Source organism: Giraffa tippelskirchi, chromosome 4, assembly GCF_054371585.1.
Source record: "Giraffa tippelskirchi isolate mGirTip1 chromosome 4, T2T-mGirTip1v1.2.pri, whole genome shotgun sequence".
NCBI classification, from domain to species: domain Eukaryota; kingdom Metazoa; phylum Chordata; class Mammalia; order Artiodactyla; family Giraffidae; genus Giraffa; species Giraffa tippelskirchi.
The window spans coordinates 77,548,756-77,571,205 of record NC_137278.1 but is presented as its reverse complement, the minus strand read 5'-3'; the positions used below and the strand labels follow the sequence as shown (position 1 = coordinate 77,571,205).

The 22,450-nt window shown below is 46.7% G+C and overlaps 1 long non-coding RNA gene across 1 annotated transcript; it reads left to right on the top strand.

Moving 5' to 3' along the window:
• The first annotated feature begins 466 nt into the window (after positions 1-466).
• On the top strand, positions 467-12,921 carry LOC145546101 (uncharacterized). Its single transcript, XR_014082512.1, has 4 exons — positions 467-556; positions 8,593-8,720; positions 9,747-9,821; positions 12,704-12,921. It is a non-coding gene; the product is annotated as an uncharacterized LOC145546101 (long non-coding RNA).
• The last annotated feature ends 9,529 nt before the right edge of the window (positions 12,922-22,450 follow it).

Sequence of the window (22,450 nt, the reverse complement as noted above, 5' to 3'; positions counted from 1 at the left end):
GCCTCATTCCAGCTCCAGGAGTCTCTCCTGAGTTGCGGTGACAAGACCTCCTCTCTCCCACCCCATGTCAAGCATTCAGGGTCCCAACAGGAAACAGAGACCACCAGGAATACTGGATATTTTTACAAATGTGTGGGTACAAAGGAACCCCATGGGGATGGTGCAATAACCTGGCTGCTGCTGCTGCTAAGTCGCTTTAGTTGTGTCCGACTCTGTGCGACCCCATAGACGGCAGCCCACCAGGCTCCTCCGTCCCTGGGATTCTCCAGGCAAGAATACTGGGGTGGGGTGCCATTTCCTTTTCCAGCAATAACCTGAAACTAGTAGCAATAGAGCTGTTACAGACTCTACCCAAGGGAAGGAGTAGTACCTGCTATCAGAGCCCGGAGAACCCAGGAGTACTCAGGTGACTACAGAACACCATCAGACAGGATGACCTCACAAAGAGGGCCCCAGGCTCCCCTCATTCTCCATCCTCTACTCCCCCACCCCTCCATCTCCTTTCCAGCTCTCCATCACCAAACCCACTTTGAAGCCAGAGGGAGCCTGATATGAGGTCTGTAATCGTCATGAAGCAAGGGGAAGAAGGGGAGACAGCTGATTGGGAGGGCCAGAGTAATATACCCAGCGCAGTGTCCTACTTCCTGTTTGAGCTTCTATTTGGCTTGAGGGGGAGGGAAAGAGAAGACTTTTCTTTTTTGCTCCCAAATCCATTCTCAGATATCCAGCTCTTTATTGTTCTCTTTGAATAACAGGCCCAAATCTTCCAAGAGTCCTCTAAAGCATACATTCTCATCAGGGGCACCATCGTCCCCAAGAAGACAAAACTTGGTTCTTGGGAGACAAAAAAAAATCCTAGATATTGTACATATTAATATATCCAATGGAATAGTACTCAGCCATAAAAAGGAACAAAATAATGAAATTTAAAGAGACCTGAATGGACCTAGAGACTGTCATACAGAATTAAGTAAGTCAGAAAGAGAAAGACGGATATCATATACTATTGCTTGTATGTAGAATCTAGAGAAATGGTACAGATGAACTTATTTGCAAAGCCGAAATAGAGTCACAGATGTAGAAAACAAACTTGGGCTACCAAGAGGGAGAAGGGGAGTGGGATGAACTGGGAGATTGGGATTGACATATATACACTACTGTATAAAGAATAGATAACTGATGAGAACCTACTGTATAGTACAGGGGACTCTACTAACTGTGGTGACCTAATTGGGAAGGAAATCTGAAAAAGAGTGGATGTATGTATAGGCTTTACTGATTCATTTTGCTGTACAGCAGAAACTAACAAAACATTGTAAAGCAATTATACCCCAATTAAAAAAAAAAAGTTAAAAAAAATACGTTACACTTCAGTTCAATTCAGTTCAGTCACTCAGTCATGTCCGATTCTTTGCGACCCCACGGACTGCCAGCACGCCAGGCCTCCCGGTCCATCACCAACTCCTGCAGTTTAATCAAACTCATGTCCATTGAGTCGGTGATGCCATCCAACCATCTCATCCTCTGTTATCCTGTTCTCCATCCGTCTTCAATCTTTCCCAGCATCAGGGTCTTTTCAAATAAGTCAGTTCTTCACTCCAGGTGGCCAAAGTATTGGAGTTTCAGCTTCAGCATCAGTCCTTCCAATGAATATTCAGGACTGATTTCCTTTAGGATGGACTGGTTGGATCTCCTTGCAGTCCAAGGGACTCTCAAGAGTCTCTTCCAACACCACATTTAGCCAACAACAACAAAAAAATCTTAGATATCACAATAGTTTGTGGCCCTTCAAAGGGCCACAGTACACAAACAGACGTGAGATATAGCTGTGCTGTTAAAATTCCATGGGGTGGTAGCATTTAGCAAAAAGTATCCACAAGAGTATTGTCGGGGGGAGATAACTGGGGGTGCAATAATGAGACATAGGTTAAGAAGCACTGAATTAGAGTTGACCCAAAACCCTTACTTAGGCTGTCACTGAAAGCTTTGAATCAATCTGTCACCCTCAAAAGTACACTTTATATTCTTTTTTCTAAACTGAAATATACGTTTATGTGTACTCTCTGTGCCATTTCTAATAAAAACAAAGTGCAATTTGAGTTATTTTTCACTTAACATTTTATTCAATGTACCCTTGCCCATGATGAACATCTTGGACCATGCAGAGTCTCCTGATCTGTGCACAGCTTACAGCCTTTAGCTGATATTTGCCTGCACAGAAGAGCTCAGGTATCAGGCAAGCCAGGGGATTTCAATGCACACTCACTCTTCTCTCAAGGGATCAGGCCACAAAATATTTCTTGAGTGCTAGTCGCTGTAATGAATATTAAAATATCAAACATACCCCCTACCTTTTAGGAGCTTACAATGTCACTCGAGATGTCACAAAGATGGGCAAATTCAACAGGGCAATATATGAGCTGGGACTCTAGAGCAAAGGGACCAGTTTCCACATGTGACTTGTGAAAGCAAAGGGCTTGATGGTCACTTGCCATACTAATAAGGGCAAGTTAACCTGGTCCCCCAGGAGCATCATTTCCCTACCAAGAGCCCCACTGTTAACACTTTCCCACCCAGAGAAAACCTTATCCTTACTCTGTGTCTCTTATCTGTAAGTCAGTTCCCTTTTGTCACCAGACATTCCCCCAGTCCTATGGCGACTCAACAGGCTTTGGTGTGGAGCCTGTCAGAGGCTTCTTGAAAGTGTAAATAGAGTGTGTCTACTGTTTCCCCCCTTATCCATACACTTCTTTGGCCCTTCAAAGAGCTCTAGTAGATTAGAGAGGCCCCATGTCTCCTTACCAAAGACAGGCTGCCTTTCCACAGGAGGTGGAGTTTCTCAAGTGCTCCATAATCCAGCCCTGAGAGGTTCTGCTGACTGGCCTGGCATGGAAACAAAACTTGTGGGCTGTTTCTCAGAAGCCCTTCTGGTGCCCTTCAGGTCTTCAGCACAGAGGTCAGTCTCAAGAAAGGTCTCTCATTTTGTCCCACCCTTCCATAAAATCAATTTTCTTATCCATTTGAGGAAAGACACTGCTGCCAAAAATAACAATAATAATGAAACACACAGTATGGGCACTTCCCTGGTTGTCCAGTGGTTAAGACTCTGTGCTTCTAATGCAGAAGGCGCAGGTTTGATCCCTCGTCCGGGAACTAAGATCCCACATGTCAGGCAGTGCAGCCAAAAGTTTTAAAAAATAGAATGAAAAAAAAAAGTACAGTATGCTTTGCTTCTCATTGCTTGGAGGTTTAAGGCACTGTTATTCATCTGAATTTGTGCAGGAGATGGTCGTGAGGTTATCTGTATCACATTTCATTTTATGACATATCACCTTGTTTACACCACCCTTTTCAGTTGTTTATAGGATATAGGTTACCTTTAAATGCTCTGGTTTTGTTTAGTCATTTTTTTTTCTCCCGACAATAAAAAATTTTAAAGGCAGCCATTGTTCTAAGAAATGACTATTGTACTTGGGGCACCAAAATGCTTTAATGGAGAAAGACAGCTTGTCTTGTATCTTGGCCTCCCGTATCTTTTTGAACCAGGCTTTGATGCTCTGCGGAGTTTTCTGACTCCATCGTTGAACTATGCAGCGCTCTGCAGTTCTTAAGAGCAAATGAGTTTCTTCTTTAAACATAGGCCTCTGCTTAGCACATTTAGTACTATTTGACTTGGGTCTCTAGATAGTGCTATTCCTGGAATGGACTTCACATGCTGAATTTTTCTTTTTTAATTACCCACACTCCTATCACATATGCTGAAGTGATCTTTTTTTTTTTTTTCCTATAGCTTCTCCAACAATTTGCTGAGATGCAGAGATTTATAGAGAGTCCTTCTGGGTTAGGAATTTACAGGTTAACTCTTTCATGTGCAAGTTCATACTATTTCTGAAAATATATTCCCAACAAACAATTCAAAATAGGGAAAGGTTCAAATGCACACAAATGTTCCTTGCAACATTATTTAGAATAAGAAAAAGTGAGGGTTGGTTATATGGCAATATGATAAAACATGTAAATTATAGTGTTAAATGAAAAAAAGGAGGAGGTAAACCTAGGCCTGTGCCGTGTTGTGCTTAGTTGCTCAGTCGTGTCCATCTCTTTGCAACCCCAGGGACTATAAGCCACCAGGCTCCTCTGTCCATTGCATTCTCCAGGCAAGAATACTGGAGTAGGTTGCCACTCCCTCCTCCAGGGAATCTTCCCAACCCAGGGATCGAATCCAGGTCTCCTGCATTGCAGGTGGATTCTTTACCATCTGAGCCACCAAGGAAGCCCAAGAATACTGGAGCAGGTAGCCTATCCCTTCTCCAGGGCATCTCCCCAACCCAGGAATCAAACTAGGGTCTCTGCATTGCAGATGGATTCTTTACCAGCTGAGCTACCAGGGAAGCCCCGAACCTAAGCATGTAACTATGTAAAAATGCCCATGAGATGATTTCCCCAGTGGTTCAGTGGTTAAGAATCTGCCTTGCAATGCAGAGGACTCAGGTTCTATCCCTCATTGGTGAGCTAAGGTCCTACATATCATGGAGCAACTAAGCCCGTACGCCTCAATTAGAGAGTCCACACGCTGCAACTAGGACCCCAAATAAATAAGTAAAAAAGTAAGTTTTAAAAAATGCATGTGAAAAAATACTGGAAGGAACACACACAACTATTGTAAATAGTTGTGAATATACACAATTTTGCCAAGATGACAGACTAGCTTCTTTAAAGTTTTCTAAACTCTTTTTTATTTTGCCATGTTGCTTGATTAATTAAAAAAATGATTTCAAGTAGATTACTCCTTCATTGGATTGATGGAGTAGCTCAATCTTTTTACCTGAAGTGGGACAAAAATCTCGCTCCCATTTTGTTACATAACCTTCATTTAAATTGGGCTTTTGAAAAGTCAGCTCCACTAACGCTGATTCATAAAAGGTGTTTGATGGCTTAATACAGGAGTTGAAATCACGAATGTAAATCCAGCAGGGAAGCAAGTCTGGTGGCTGATGCCATCTGGGGACCTAGGGCCTGAGTGCATAGGTATTTCAAGGGAATTGGGATTTTTTTTGTGATTCCCCAGATTTGTGCGTTTTGGCCACTAATCCAAATTCAAAAATAAAGTAGAAGCATTTGTGGGCCAAACAGAACATATCTACAAGCTGGATTCAGCCAGCTGGCAGCCAGTTTGAGACCCCTAGCATGAAACCCATTTCTGAAGTTACAGCCGACTGCCTGATCTCTGAGCACTCAGCCTCCAAACCCCACCTCCCAGCCCACTCTCCCGTCGACTCTTCCTCGGTGAGCCATGCGTCACTTCTGGCTGTTTGATGAGGTTGATGGAAGATGTTAGTCCTCAGAGTATGAAGGCTTGTGAACCTGTCCCTAGTTGGCAGCATTTCTCCTACCAGAATGTGAACGCTGGCAACATTTTTAATATTAATCTGTATCGCCGTCTGTCGCTTACATTTAGTGTGGCTGTGAGGAATGAATTTGAAGCTGTTCGGATATGACTGGTTTCATCCTTGACCCCTTCAGTGTCGTCAGATGTACCAGCCAGGTTCGGGCTGTGTTTCCAGCTTGTTGTCAATCAGATTTGAGCAGTCAATGTGTTAATCACTGTTTTCTTCCAATATCACTGCCCTGACATCAGTTACTGGTTTCAGAGAGCTGCCCTCAAGATGTAGCCCCCTCTTCTGCTGTTTCTTCACTCTCTCTGTCTCCCTTTCTCTCTCACCCCTGGATGCTCCTTTGGCACTGTGACCAAACACAGAGGGATCATTCCTGCTTTTATGCTAGCATCTGCTTCTGCTGTCTTAGGAAGGGGCCCAGGCAGAACTTCCCTGGTGGCCCAGTGGTTAAGATTCCACACTTCCAAAGCAGGGGTTGTGGGTTCAATCCCTGGTTAGGGAAATAAGATCCTGCACACAGCGCAGTCAGAAGATTAAAAAATAATAATGAGCAGTGGGCCCAGGCAACCTTCACTTCTAGAAAATGACCCTTTTCCCTGCAGTGACCCCACTGGCTTTGCCACAAAGATCGTCTCACTGTTCTCTGGACTATTTGAACCTGAACTTGCAACAAAGGGCAGCTGATGCTCCAGAACTGACCATCATTCCCAGTCATGCTACACCATGGACAATCTAGCTCCACAAGGTCAATGTGATGTCCTGGGGCCCTGGGGCCACAGAAAATGGCACCTGAAAGATCTAGGAGTTGGTGCATTGATCAATCAATTAACCACTCATCAATAAACAAATGAGCTGAGACTCCCCAAGTAGCCAGCTTGGCTTTGACATAGAGACCGGCTCCCTCCTTCTCCATCCGGGACCTATTGTGGTTACAAACGCCTCCTATTAGTTCTTGGTTTATTTGGGAACTGCAGATGCTGCCAGATGTTTACTTTTAACGTGAGGAGAATTACACTGCCCTTGTGGTTGAAGAAAGGGGGAGCTGGGGGTGCGGGTGGGGTGGGCAAGCCCTTCCACAGCCCAGTCACTGGGGGCTCCTTCCCTCTCCCCTCCAGATGTGGCCCAGCCCCCACCCCATTTCGCCAAGTCAGCAGACCCAGACGATTCCAAGCATGGAGGACGCGGCAGGCTCCAGAGCACAAGCAGAGTCACACATGGCCCACCATGTGGGGCACATGTGTGTAACTCTGAGGTCACGCCTGGGCTCCACCAGCCCTCACAGTGCTCTCCTCACCACAGAGCCCCCTTCTCACCTTGGCCTTTGAAGCAGCCCCTTCCTCGTCTAGACCAAAAGGCAGACTTTCCTGTGGAATGATTTGGACCATCTGTAAATGATGCTTTGGGAAGTTATGGCCGAGGTAGAACACCGAGACTACCCTTAGAACCCCAGAAAGCCTGATCCATTTTGCAGCTACAACCCTGTTGCCTGCTCCCATCACCACTTGTAGAGCTCAGTGGGATTGTGGGATCTCAAGTTCCTAAGGAAAGCTGAGGCTGATGGCAGAGGCCAAAAGTACCAGTATCTTCCCACCAGGGTCCAAAATCTCCCAGAGACACGGCAAGCAATTACCTACAATCCCTGCCCCTTGAAGGAAAGGTCCTGATCCCACATCACTTTGCCACCTTCATCTCCACTGCTGGACAAGGAGGGAAAGCCTTCTCATTGTTCCAATCTATTCTCCTTCTCCCTTCTGCTTTCTTGGGCTCTAACCTAAAAGCTAAAAATATCCTCTTTTTCTCTTTTCTTCCTGGTATACCTGGAAAGCGGGATGAAATGGCAGAAACTCACAACCAGCCTGTACTTCCAAACAGAAACAGACCTGGGAGGAGGGAGGAGTGAGCGGCAGACCATCCCAGACAGGCTGCAGTAGCCTTGCAGAGAAGAGGCCCATGGATAGAGCCACACATATTTTTTTGAGAACTTATGATGTGACATCAGACTAGGTGGAGTATGACTAAGGAGACCCACTTACTGGATTTTCTTAGAATTCCTAGGAGCTATACCCCTCCTTGTCTGAGCCATTCATCCCAAACTTAGCAATGACTGAGCGCTGGTAGGAAAAGGAAAGAACTGCCCTGATAACTTTCTCTAGATCTCGTGTTTCCCAGACTGAATGGGAGGCAGAAATCACCAAGTGTTATCTCAGTGTGAAATGTGAACTCTCCCAGTTCTTACCTGTATCCAGCCCTCTCCACTCCCACCCTTCACCAGCTCCATCCTCTGCAAAAACCCACAGTATATAATTATTCAGCTGGAAACTGAAGTACTTTCAATCCAGTGCTTTTCTTTTCCCTTACCCATAGCTACTCCTGCACAGGACCAAGGCCAAGATGAAGGCAGCCTCCTCCAGAAAGTCCCTCTATCTTTTTCCTTATGTATTCCTGCCACCCCCACCCCCAGGGCCTGCTTTCCTTTCCTTTTTGTTTTCATAGAGTCTCTGACCCTTCTGAGAAGGTAGAGTCATCAATGAATGATTTAATTGTACACATATATTCCACTCCCCAGCTTTGTTGAACAACGTCACCACTAGGTAACTCTCCCTGAAAACTTTAGGAAGCCCAAGGGAGGAGACACAGGGAATGAAGGACCTGAGGACACATGGGGAGGGGTAGGGATGTGTGACTCTGGTGGCTCACTCCTGAGAGTGGCCATGAGTAAGGTTATTTCAAGGTTCTCATAAAGGAACAGGAAGTGCCCAAAGGCTTGACTGAGATTATGGCCTTAACCTCTACCCATCCCCTGTGGGTAGAGGTCATGGGAGACCAGGGAGAGGTCCCAGACCAGGAAGGGATCGTTGGAGACAATAGAAGATGTAGCTGGGACTTTTGGATAAGTTCCTGGGTCACCAAGGAGTCACTGTGGTCTAGTGGATATGAACTTGAGCTCTGAAGTCAAGCACCCTGGTTCTGAATCCTAGCTCCATAAATGATGCCCTGTGGGAACCCTACAAGGATTCATTTATATCACTTAGCGTTGGTTTCTTCATCTATGAAAAAGGACTAAAAAAAAAAAAAAAGGACTAAAATAGTACTTACCTTCTAGGGTAGCTGTGAGGTATACATACTGACAGTAATGTTGGTGAATCATTGAGTTTATCACTTCATGTACTATTATTATTATTGTCTTTTACTCTAGGTTCCAGACCTGACTCACACCAAGAGGTCCTAAGGAAAGATGACCATCTCTCTGTGGGTCAGTGTGGCAGGGTCCATCCAGCTTCCCCCAGGCCTGTATTCAGTCAGATGTGGCTCTGTACACGGCAGGTGAGGCAGGCTGGCAGGGCCAGGACCAGACGGGACCACCCAGCGGGCTGGGGAAGGTGCTGGCAGGATGGCCTCAGCTGCAGCTGCTGGGCAGCTGTCCAGGGTGACAGGCAGAACGCAGTGCGCAAGGGTGTGGGAACAGACAACAGGCGGCAGCTTGGCCGCAGTCGGCCATAGGGAGATGAGCAGAGGACCTTCTAGCATTTGGAAAGAGGGGGTCTTGAGCAGCAGGTGGGCCACAGCAGTAAGCAACTCCAGAGAAGGGCTCTGAAACCCAAGCAAGCGGGCAGCCTCAGGAAAGTCTTGTCAACAAATTTCAGCACCCACCGAAGGTTAGATGTGATGGGGAGGAGAGGCCAGAGAGAACAGAGTAGGCCCACAGGCCTAGAAGGACATTCAGGTAGCCAAATTGAAGCTGTCCGCCTAGGACACAGGGAGGAGTGCAATTCCTGGAGCTCAGCTTCAAACCCAGCCCAGAGGATGGGAGAAGACCTGCAAAGCCTAAGAGTGGGGCAGGGCCTGATGAGGGCCAGCCTGATCTTGATCCCTGGCCAGAGCAGGGCTAATAACCAGGGCAATAGGCTCAGGCCTGACACTGAGATGTCCCCACCATATGGGTGCAGGAGCGGGAAGCTGGAGGTCATTGTGAACTCACTCTCTCTCTCTCACACACACACATACACACACATATACTCTCTCTCTCTCTCTCTCTAGCTGATACTCCAGTATTCCTGCTTCTTGCCTTTTCGCCTATTTTTTTCTCCCCTAGATCCTCCTTGCTGATAAAGAACCAAAGAACCAAACTAGGTAGGGTCAACTTTTTTTTAATGAAAAGTCTTGTCCCTCAGGACCTAACAGCTCCCCCGACAGTCACCTGGCAAGTGACTTGTCACCAGGCCCTGCTCTGCACCCCAATGGAAGGAACATGTGCGGCAGTGAACAGGGAGCTGGACCCAATTAAGGAAGGACAGTGAGGGTTCCTATAGCCCCTGACTCCAGCCCGGCTCTCACTTGTCTCTTTTTTAGGATCAGATAAAAACTCCATAAACTCTGCTCCAGACCTATGTCTTGCCAAAGATCCTGAAGACTTTTTCTTGGAGGGTAAGTAACCTTGGGAGCCAGGTGCAAGGTTCATCTCTGCTAGACCTACATCCTGACAGACATGGAAACTTCACCCACGCTCATCTATATAGGCCGTTAAGCCTCACACTTGAGTGTCTACATTAACCCCTAAGCTTCATGTACACACACATGTTTATACTGTTTCTCAACCCACACGCCTATTCTTAATCACTGGCCTCCAGTGTGCAAGGGCACGAGCAACAGGAGTGGGCCCCACATCAGGGAAGGACATAAAGGACAATCACTAGATCCCCATGCCCCAGCCTCTGGGTACATCAGCCACACTGTCCTTTTACCTGCCCTGGCTAGGCCCCTTCTTCCTGCTCTGCAAGGTGATCTGCGGAGCTAGTGATCTGGACTTGATGGGAGCAGACCGACCGCCTGCTCACTTTGCCCCCAGCTGTGGAGTATGGTTACTGGTGTGCATGACATTTGGATGCACTGAGAGCTGGTCTCTGCAGACGCCATCTGGAGCTAGGGTCACGGGACCCTTCCCACCTCCAGGGCTTCCTGAATTCATAAAAGGCAGATGACCAGTGATGTCAGTCAGAGGAAATTCGATAGAGAGAAGAGGCTACACAGGTGATGGAAGAGGTAAGAAGCCACATAGGCATGCTAAGCCAATCCAGATGTGAGCAACAGCAGGGAGCCATTTCTGCCCCAGGGCTGGAGAAAGACAGGAAAGAGAGAAAGTGAGGTCACCAGGGTCCGAAGCCAGGGCTGTCCAGTGGGAATCGCAACCACAGAGAGACAGGTCGTCTGATGTGAGATGGAGCCATAAAGAGATCCAGCTTCCACTAAAGACACCTTAGGAAACAGAGAGAAAGAGATACCCCCAAGTTTCCCCCTCCTTCCACCTTCTTACCTGCTGCCAGGCCCCTCACTGGATGAATTTACTTGAAAACCAGAGGACAAAGAGCCTCAGACCTACAGTCCATACAGAGCAGCCCCCAAAGGTCAAGGGACCAGTCTGAGAGCAAACAGGCTATGGACCAGCACAGGAATGATAACCCACTAGGCCTTGGATGGGCCAGTGGTGAGCGTTTTAGAGAAATTCTAGAACCATCTCCCCAGGAAGCAGAATCCTTCTCAGTCCTCTGGCTTCACAAAGATGGAAATGGATTAACTGCCTGGATGCCCTGTCAGTGTGCACAGTCAGAAGGTAATTCTGCACATTCATCACAGCGGGAGAGACCCCTGAAGAAAACTGAACACTGTTTGTTTATTTTTCCAATTTTTTAAAAAGATTTATTCGTTTGCTTATGGCTGTGCTGGGTCTTCTTTGCTGTGTGGGCTTTCTCTAACTGAGGAAAGCAGGGGCAACTCTCTAGCTGGTGTGTGTGGGCTTCTCATCGCAGTGGTTTCTCTTATTGCCAAGCATGGGTTCTAGGCACACAGGCTTCAGTAGCTGTGGCACACAGGCTTAGTTGTCCCATGGCATGTGGAATCTTCTGGGACCAGGGATTGAACCCGTGTCCCCTGCATTGGCAGGTGGATTCTTTACCACTGAGCCACCAGGGAAGCTCCTTGAACACTATTGCTTCAGTCATGTCTGACTCTCTGTGACCCCATGGACTGTAGCCAGCCAGATTCCTCTGTCCATGGAATTTCCCAGGCAAGAATACTAGAGTGGGTTGCCATGTCTTCCTCCAAGGGATCTTCCTGACCCAGGAATCAAACCAACATCTCTGATGTCTCCTGCATTGGCAGGCAGGTTCTTTACCACTAGCACCACCTGAGAAGCCCACCCCCAAAAAAGGGTAGCCCTCTCAAAGGCTATCTGGCTTTGTGCCCTAGTTAGGGGCTGGGCTGGGTCCAGGGTCCTTTGGGTCATTTCCTACATGGAAAAGGGCATGGCCTGTGTCTTGAGAGATCCAACTAGGGGCTAGGAAAGAGACACTGTCCAGGGTACCAGGGCACTCAGCACTCCTTAGAGGAGACCAGAGAGCTCCCTCCTCCCGTCCCTCATCCCCTCCTTCAAAAAACCCAGATCGCTTTGGCCCAGCTTCCTTCAGGCCTCTTCTGGTGACTCACTAAGATCTTCCATCTGAGCTGGGCATTAAATGCCTCTACATCCCCCTCTCTGTCCCACCCTCTCCCCAGAGCATGATACAGGAGCCCCTCCCTAGAAGCCTTCAACAAAGCCTTCAACCCAAGGGTCCTGGGAATAAGGCTGAGAGAGGTGGTAGAGTGGGGAGAGGAGAAGAACATTTCTCAGATTCTCAGAAGCTTTTATGGCCCCAGGAAAGGAAGATTTTGCCCAGCATGGGTTTTGAGTTTGAATATGAGCCCAAGACAGCATGCATAATGGGGAGGATCCTCCCCACCCCACCTGGAACTCCTCTGGCAACCAGAGCCTAACTTCATTTTTTTTTTTAATTGAAGGATAATTGCTTTACAGAATTTTGTTGTTTTCTGTCAAACCTCAACATGAATCAGCCACAGGTATACCTATATCCCTTCCCTCTTGAGCCTCCCTCCCATCTCCCTCCCCATCCCACCCCTCTAGGTTGATACAGAGCCCCTATTTGAGTTTCCTGAAACATACATCAAATTCCCGTTGGCTATCTATTTTACACATGATAATGTAAGTTTCCATGTTACTCTCTCCATACATCTCACCCTCTCTTCCCCTCTCCCCATGTCCATAAGTCTGTTCTCTATGTCTGTTTCTCTATTGCTGCCCTGAAATGGAGAAATTCTCGGTACCATCTTTCTAGATTCTGTATATATGCCTTATTTTGTGATATTTGTCTTTCTCTTTCCGACTTACTTCACTCGGTATAATAGGCAGAGCCTAACTTCTGCTCAGACATTGTCACCAGCTAGTTCCAGTGCATCTGTGTCTCTTGTGTCCTCAGATGGTCTGCAAGTTCTCCATAGGCAGAAGGTCCAACTGCAGAGCACAGAGTCTGGCCAAGGTCCCACCCCTCACTACGCTGCTCATGTCGTTCACAACGGGTCCTGCTGGGGACCAGATACCTGACTGGAAAAGGTTCGGTGCAAAATGAAAATATGGCGCTCTTTGTTAAAAACTTAAATAATTTTTAAAAAATTATTAAAATTGTCAAGATGAGGACAGCAGAGCATTGAGCCAGGTACAGAACCCTTCTAAGTGTGGGGCCCAGTGCCACGTCCCCGGAGCCTGCCCTGGCCCATGTGATGTAAGTGGTAGCTTGCCTCCAGAGATGCTGTTATCAATTCCTCACCTCCCTCTGCCTGCACCCCACCCCCACTTCATGAGACAAAGTCCTTTCCCTTGAATGTACTTGACCAACAGAATGCAATGGAAATGACATCCTTGTACCTCCATGACTAGGTCATCAGAACCCTTTGAGCTCTTCCTGACCCTCTTGGACACTTGCTCTTGGGATATTCAGAACTCAGCTGTCATCCTGTGAGAAATCCAAGTCACATGGAGAAACCATGTGTGAGTCAACAGCCCCCAGCTGCGCCCCAAGCAGTCAGCCAGGGTCAACCCCAGTCATGTGAGTGAACCAGCCTCCATATGACCACAATCGCTGAGACAGTTTGGAGGATTCCCTGACAGTCTAGTGGTTAGGACTCAGTGCTTTTGCTGCCGATGCCTGGGTTCAATCCCTGGTAGGGGAACTAAGATCTCACAAGCTGCCAGGTGCAGCAAAAAAACAAAAAAAAACAAAAAACCCTGCTAAACTGTGGTGCTAGAATAGATAACTGGGATGTGCTCCAAGGAGTGGCATTCACTCAGAAAGCAATGTGAGCGGCCTCGGTCATGTGTCACATTAGCGCTAGCCAGTACACAGTAGGGGCTCAAGAAAGGATAGCCACCATTCACTGACCAGAGCAATGTGTTGGCACCAGACACGTGCCCCCCTCCCCAACCCAAGACAAGCCCTCCCCCTGGCGGCTGTCCTTTGTGGTGAACTGTTAGCCATCTGGTTTCAACCTAACATCTCACTGGCTGATGGGGATAAAGATACTGCTGTCTCCAGAGACTCACGACCACTTCCTCCCAGCCTATCCTGACCTTTCCTATCTCAGGAAATGAAAAGCGATTTTTTTCCCCCAGAGTCTGTTTACCCCTAGCAACATACCAGCATTTCCAAAACCAGTCTCACAACCAGTTCCAATATCTGTCTTCACTGCAATAATAATGCAGATGCCGCACCTGCCCCCTGGATTCCTTTTTCTGCTCTGGTGTTTGTTCATTTGTTTCTCCAGATCTTTAAACATCTGATTAAATTTCATGCTTCAGATGAAAAGTTCTGAAGATGGAAGATTAACAGACTTTGTAACTTTCATCAGCCCTCCTCTCTCCTTCTTACAACCCTTACTCTCTTCCTCCTCACCCCCGGCCTCTCACATGTCCTCTTTGCCCTTTAAGTACCGCTCCCAGTTGCTGATCACACTGTCCTCTCCCCTGAAGCCCCCGACACTGGCAGCAGGCAGAGGACGACAGCAAGTCAGCATGCAGCCTGAGGCCAACAGAAGGTGTAGTCTGGCTGGGGGTGGGATTCCCTCTACATCAACAGAACATAGAGGTATCTCAGATCCAGGCTAACGTGACACTCCCTCCCTGTGATGCTCATAATCACACATGTCCCTGCTTTTTAAGAAATAATAATAATTTTATTTATGGTTCCACTGGGGTTTTGTTGCTGCTTGGACTTTTCTCTAGTTGCAACGAGTGGGACTCTTGTTGTGGTGCATGCGCTTCTCATTGCAGCGCAGAGCACAGGCTCTAGGGTGCATGGCCTTCAGTAGCTGCAACACATGGGCTTCAGTAGTTGCAGCTCCAGGACTCTAGAGCACAGCTCAACAGCTGTGGCACACAGGCTTAGTTGCTCCGTGGCATGTAGGATCTTCCCAGTGTGGGCGTGTGTGCTAAGTCGCTTCAGTCGTGTCCAATTCTTTGGACCTTCCCTACCGACCTTATGGACCTTCCCAGATCAGGGGTCAAACCCGTGTCTCCTTCATTGGCAGGCGGATTTTTTTTTTTTTTTTTTTACCACTAAGCCACCAGGGAAGTCCCCTCTCCCTGCTTTTTATAACACCAACTCTCCCAAATTTCACCCCTTCCTGAAATGGGCAGACAGTGCAGGCAAAACCAAGAAACCAGAGACCCAAGGCACTGAGGCTGGGATGCAAAACCACAAAGTGGTTCTCAAGCCCCAGTCTTCCACCACTGACTCCAAACTTCCCTTCCCATCCCTCGGGAAAACACAGAGGAACCCAGGCAATCCTTCATCTGCATCTGCACTCTGATCCTCATTTTTGTTTTGTGAACATAAATCACCACTTTAGAGATCTCAGTTGCAAACTAGGGCCTCTAGCAATTTTCACTTACTGCATTACTTGCAAGTAGTACACTCAGCTACAGGTGGCTGCTGGTCTCAAGACCAAAAATTCAGATGCAGCAGGAGACATTTCAGAGATAATGACCAATTTCTGTGCTCCCAGGAGCTCCTCTACCACCATCCCATCCCCACTCATATCCAAGCAGCCAGTCTCCGCTATACTGTCTGCCTCAAGGGGAGGATATGATAGGGAGAAAAAGGAAAATACAAGCTTTGATGTCTGGGCAAGATTAAAATATTTAGGAGAAACATCTTGAGTGAGAGCAGGGTTTCTCTCCACCCTTCCTCTACACTCTCCAAAGATAAACAGTAAAGATTCCTCTGCAATAGTGAAGGGAGATGGAGAGGTGGGAAGGTGATGGGAACAGAGAGGCTGGTGGGCCCCTGACCTGCGGGGCCCAGGCAGACAGGATGGAGAACATGCCAGTAAAGGGCCTCTGAGAGGGATACTGCTACGTCCAGAACTCTGCACCCAGGGACCAGCACCCAGGGACTCCAGGCTACATTTCCCAATGCCCCCACCGCCAGTGGCTCATCTTTCCACATCAGCCATATTCAGCCATATTCAGCTCTCTCCGCATCCAAGCTACTGCTCCCTAGTCCCACAATGTCCCAGGACACCTGAAATCTCAAGAAAAGAAAGTGGGACCCTCAACTTCCCCTACCATCACCTACCTTCACCACCCCACACACACCTACAGTGAAGCAGCTCAAAACCTCCCTCACCTCCCATGAGGATTAAAGCTACACTGGCTGCAACACAGATTGAGCATGTTGAGAGCTAGCTGGGTGGCAGGCATCTAAGCAAGGTTTTTCATGCCTAATTTTAGTGACAGAACTTTCTCCACCTGCCCTTAAAACCCAGACTCAGACCTAGCCTCCCTCCAAGCTTTCCCTCACAGCACTTCTCATCTGCATGGCACAGTTAGTTATACATCTGTAACTTTTTCTTCTCTTCATCTTTCCACTGTTGCACTGCAATATAACTATTTACAACCAGGTCTATCTCTGTTACGGAGAAGGCAATGACACCCCACTCCAGTACTCTTGCCTGGAAAATCCCATGGACGGAGGAGCCTGGTAGGCTGCAGTCCATGGGGTCGCTAAGAGTCGGACACGACTGAGCGACTTCACTTTCACTTTTCCCTTTCATGCACTGGAGAAGGAAATGGCAACCCACTCCAGTATTCTTGCCTGGAGAATCCTAGGGATGGTGGAGCCTGGTGGGCTGCCGTCTATGGGATTGCACAGAGTCGGACACGACTGAAGCGACTTAGCAGCAGCTATCTCTGTTATTGGACTGGAATGTGTTGGGACCAGGGCCCAAGTCTTACTCATTTTTCCATGCCCTGTAATTGACATATCATCAGTGTCAAACAAATGTTTATATAGTTAAATTGAATTGCCCACCCAATTCCCTTTTTAAAGTCAAAAACGGGATTCGTTATTAAAACAGCTCCAGAGCAGACAGTCCTAAAGAGCAAGCAATTAAGGAAAACACAATATGGTAAATCATCAGATTTCACCTATTCCTAATTGCTGCTTATTTCTTGCTAGAGCGGTTGTTCTGGGATTTTCCACCTTGATTCTTCTCACCTTCACCGTTCTTCTCAGGCCCCAGTCCTACCCCTGAGCCCCTTATTCTGAACTCGGGCCAGGATCTCGCCTCTTATCTAACTGAGAAGAGGAATGTCTGATATGGACTCCCTCAAATTCTCATCACCCTTTCTGAAATGACTGGCAAAAGATGTGGGGGTAGTGGGAGCCCATACATTTCCTGGGGGAGATTAACAAAATTGTATTGGAGTGCTGTTTGGTAAGAAATGTTAAACGTGCATAAACTTTGACCTAGTTGTTGAACTTCTAAAATTTTATTCTAAAAAAAGAAGAGGATAAGTGCATCAAGAAATCCACAAAGATGTTCTTTGCAGTGCTGTTTATAAAAAACTAAATGCAGCCTCCTACCGTTGTTTTTGCACCATCTTGTACCAATTTGCTATCTGGGATTCAGCTACTCTTCTTTGGGTTTCTCTTTCTTCTCCCTTTGTCTATTATCTCAAAAGCCCACCCTAACATTTCCTCCATGTCTCACATCCACCAATTTCTTCAGTCTAGCTCAGACTCTCCATGAACCACCTCAGTTCAGTTCAGTCGCTCAGTCATGTCCGACTCTTTGTGACCCCATGAATTGCAGCACGCCAGGCCTCCCTATCCATCACCAACTCCCGGAGTCTACCCAAACCCATGTCCATCGAGTCAGCGATGCCATCCAACCATCTCATCCTCTGTCGTCCCCTTCTCCTCCTGCCCCTAATCCTACCCAGCGTTAGGGTCTTTTCCAATGAGTCAACTCTTTGCATGAGGTGGCCAAAGTATTGGAGTTTCAGCTTCAGCATCAGTCCTTCCAATGAACACCCAGGATTGATCTCCTTTAGGATGGATTGATTGGGTCTCCTTGCTGTCCAAGGGACTCTCAAGAGTCTTCTCCAACACCACAGTTCAAAAGCATCAATTCTGCGGCACTCAGCTTTCTTCACCGTCCAACTCTCACATTCATACATGACCACTGGAAAAACCATTGCCTTAACTAGACGGACTTTTGTTGGCAAAGTAATGTCTCTGCTTTTAAATATGCTATCTAAGTTGGCCATAACCTTCCTTCCAAGGAGTAAGCATCTTTTAATTTCATGGCTGCAATCACCATCTGCAGTGATTTTGGAGCCCAAAAAAATAAAGTCTGACACTGTTTCCACTGTTTCCCCATCTATTTCCCATGAAGTGATGGAACCAGATGCCATGATCTTAGTTTTCTTAACGTTGAGCTTCAAGCCAACTTTTTCACTGTCCTCTTTCACTTTCATCAAGAGGCTCTTTAGTTCTTCTTCACTTTCTGTCATAAGGGTGGTGTCATCTGCATATCTGAGGTTATTGATATTTCTCCCTGCAATCTTGATTCCAGCTTGTGTTTCTTCCAGCCCAGCGTTTCTCATGATGTACTCTGCATATAAGTTAAATAAGCAGGGTGACAATATACAGCCTTGACGTACTCCTTTTCCTATTTGGAACCACCTAGAGACTATCAAACTGGTCACCTTGAAGAAAGAGCATCTTTGTGAAGGGCATGCAAAACAGGGCACATGAAAGACCCTCAAAAGCAAAGAGCAGCTTATTGTCAGCTTTTCAATTCCTGGCCCCTGAGTCTCTCTGACTCTCACCCTGGCTATGCCACTCCGCATAGGCCTGAGCAAAATCCTTTTCTCCTGAGTCCATCTGAAATAGATTAGAATTTTTCAAAAGGGACTTTAGTTCTTTTTTTTTTTTTTTAAGGGGAAGGAGGTAAATTCTGATATATTAAGCATTTAAAAAATGAGTTTGTGTGTTTCCTATCTTAAAATAATAACCACCTGGCAGGATATCTCTTCCCTAGTAAAGCTCTCTGAACTCCAAAACCCTGGCTTCCTGTCCTTCAGTTCTGTGTGCAATCCCCACCACACAGCCCCCTTCTCTTTGCCTTTGGAATGAGTGTATCAACAAGCTTGACCTGGGATGAATAATGGAAATCACACCTTTCTCTGTGGTTGTTCCAAGTAGTACTATATTTTACTGCAAACCTTCAGTTTTGTTCCTGAACATGTTAAAAATATTTTTCAACAATGCCAAAATATTTACAGTGAAAAAACTTGCTTCCTCTCATCCCTAAGCCAGGCACCCAGGTCCTTTCCCCAGAGGCAGACACACTCTTCCCCGGCCAGCATATATGGAGATGAGTAGGCAGTATACCATCTGTGCCCTGTTCTTCTCTGTGCCTTTTTCAATAATATAGTTTAGAAATTGTTTCATAACATACACATAGCTAGGCTTTATTCCTCTGATCAGCTTTATGGATGTACGTAACCTATCCACCAAGTCCCCTATGGATGGATGTTTAGCTTATTTCCAATCTTTTGCTGTTGTAAACATGCTGCAGTAAATATCTCTCTGTGTTTCCTTTTGTATGTCTGTTTTAAAAGCTAGGAATGTAATTTTTAGGTTAGATCAAATGTATGTTTAAAATTCTGATAGATATTGTCAAACTTCCAAAATAGTTGTTTCTGTTTCCGTTTTCACCAACACAGTATTGGTCTCCTCCAACCATCCACCAAAATTTTTATCTTTCTCAATGTTATCATATAAAGAATGATGTTTTGATGTGGGTTTAATATGGATTTCTTCCAGAACAGGTGACACAGAGCAAGTAGTGTGGCAGAGCGCTTGAGAGAAGAAACTCTGATCCTTGGTTGCTTTAGTGACTTGGGTAATTTATTTAACCTCTCTCTGTTTTTGGTTACTCATCAGTAAAATAAATATCATCATAATAATGCATTCCTCATAGCATTATTGTGAAAATCAGATGCATAAATAAAAGCAAAGCTCAGTATAAGTGTTAATTGTCACTATTACATTTTCCTGTGTTTAATGACCATTGTAATTTTTTCCCGTGAACTGTCTATTCATGTCCTTTGCCCATTTTTCCGTTGCTTGTTATTTTTTCTTTCTGAAATGTAAAAGCTCTTTGTATATTTTTAGGAAATAGACCCTCTGTCACTTGTGTAGCAAACATTTCCCCAGTTTGTCCCTGTCTGTTGACTTTATTGATGGTATTTTTGCCATGTAGAAAATTTAAAATTTTTATGTAGTTAAATATATCAACCTTTCCTTTTATGACTGTTGGGCTTTAAGCTATGCTCCAGAAACCTCACACTTCTTAAAGTATTCAATATGAATGAATAGAAACTAGAACTACTTTCTGCTTTTCCCTCCCTGCCCTTCCTCCCCTGACTGGCTTCCTCTCCTATGAATGAGTCAAGGTTATCGCCTAGTAGAGCTTTAGTGGGTTTTCCACATTCAATTTCTCCCTGCTCCCATCTGAAGTCCTTGAAGAGTAACTCCCATCAGGGCATTTCCCTGCTCTAGAGTGTTCAGTAACTACCCATCACCAACCGAAGCAAGGATAAGCTTCTCATGAGAGGCATCTGTCTCAATGACATCAACTTACTTCACCAGCTAGTGATCCCCCTAAATGTCTCTGGTCCTCCCTAAAGGAGGACTCTTGAGTCTTCAGTGTTGCCCTAAATAATCTATCCCTCCTCCCTGGTTTCTATGCTTCATCTACCTGTAAAGTCTTCTGCCAATCTCTGCGTACGCAAATTCTCCTCATCTTTCAAGACCCATCCCAGACACCTCTCCTCCATAGTCTCAACTGGTCCCCAACAGTCAGATGGGAACTCTTCTTCCCTTGCACACTTGAAGCACCTTGTTTGCTCTCTTCCTGAGACACGCCTCTCAAGCTGCCTTAAACAAACCAAGAATCCTAGGAAAAATGTGAACTATTCTCATTCATCTCTGCATCTGCCACAGTTCCTTAACCTTTAGTTGAAATAAATTGTAGACACAAGTAATCAGATTGATGGGGGCAGGAGGGCAGATTATGAGGGAATTACTGTTCTCTCTGGAACCCAACACATCCGGACAGCTGGGCTGGAGGCTACTGGAGCTGCCTTTGGCAGTCAGCCTACCCTGCTGTGTGAGAGGGTGGGTGCTAGTTAACCTTTTTTCAGTTGGAAATGGAAGAAGAGCAACCCTTAAACAAAAAAGAAAGAACCTGTGGGGTGGAGGAGCAGCCTTCAGCCTCACTGCCTTCCTCCTGGCTCCATTATCAGACAGGGATCATGTGACGCCTGTGGAGGCAAGATGGCGGCAACAACTTACTGGTCAGTTGTACTCCCATACCATCTCAAATTCAAGTCCAGAGAGAACGGGCACCTGACTCCCTTCTAGCAGCCCCAGCAAAGCTCCCACTACCTTTCTCTGTCTCTTAATAGGTTAGATGTCCACCTTTGAGCCAATCACTGTGACCACAGGAAAGCGTTGCTTTAATAGGACCTGAGCACCTATCTACTCTCAGATATGGATTGGGTGGATTCTATGAGTATCAGGACACAGTATACAGCCTAAAATACTTCCCCAGAAGGAAACTGACATACTGTGACCAAAAGAAGGAAGAATAGATGCTGTTGACCAAACCACCAAATAATGACCACACAGAATACAGGAACACAGCTGCCCTCCTAGAAGACAGGGGTGGGTCAGTGCTCTTTCTCTCCTGCCTACCACTCTCCCTGGCCCTGGAGGCAATGGTTCTAGCGTCCAAACACAACACAGTCCCCCAAGGTTTGTGGCTGAGCCGCAGGACCAGTGCGAACAGATCCTAACCAAACCCCAGACCAGGCAATGGCTGGCGTGGTCCAGCCGTCTCCAAGTTATTAGAACCAGGAGTCCCAGCCCCAGTCCCAAGAGTTGTAGGATTGTTTATCTTTGTTGGGGAAAAACTGCAGCCAGAGCCATAAATCACTGCCCAGCTGGATGGCTTCGCTGAAATGTTTGTTTAAACAGTGAAATCTCCTGACGGACTGAAAATATAGGATGGATCATTCTGTCCTTCTTGGGCCTAGTCGTGCAGGCTGGAGCCTGAGGCCTGTGAGGGGGTCTCAAAATTGGCTCCCCACCCCCACCCCCCATCCCTCCCACCCCCCAATATCAGCACTAAAGTATGAAGCCACAGCATAGCTAATCTGAAACAGCAGATAAGGCAAAAGCCGTGTCTATCAATCTTTGAAATGCAATCTCTAGAGTGGTTTGCATTGGACGTGCCTTCCTAATGGAAGTAGCATTTCTGGGCTAATGTGCACAAAGAGGGTGGTCTCTGGGAGGACACGTGCGTGGAGCTTATGTGGTGAGGGCAAGTGAGTTCCACTCTCTGGGCCTCGGTTTCCTCACTTGTTGTGTGAGGGAATTAGACTTGGTCTTTACATTTTCTTCCATCTCTTGCCTGCCAAGTAAGGCTGCTGTATGTTTACATTCCCCAAAGAAAGACTAGATAAACAGGACGAGAGGGAGCAGGAGAGAGAAGGGCACTGATAATTCCCGGAGGTCCCTTTCAACCCTGGGGTGCGTCCTCCAGTGCTCTCTGACCCTTCAGAGAAGGAGAGAAGAGGCAGCCGCGGACTAAGGGAGAGAAGAGGCAGCCGCGGACTAAGGGTGTGGTCGGCAGACACAGAACCGGGAGTCGGATGCGCTCCAAGAAGGAGGTAAAAGGGTAGCTACTGATGGATGTGGGTGACATAAACCGAATCAGACTGCAAGACTGGGACCCGGGCCCAGGCGGGTCAGAGCTTGTGAAGGAAGGGAGGAAGGAAGCCCATCTGGACTGATGAGGCTTGGTGGGGGCTG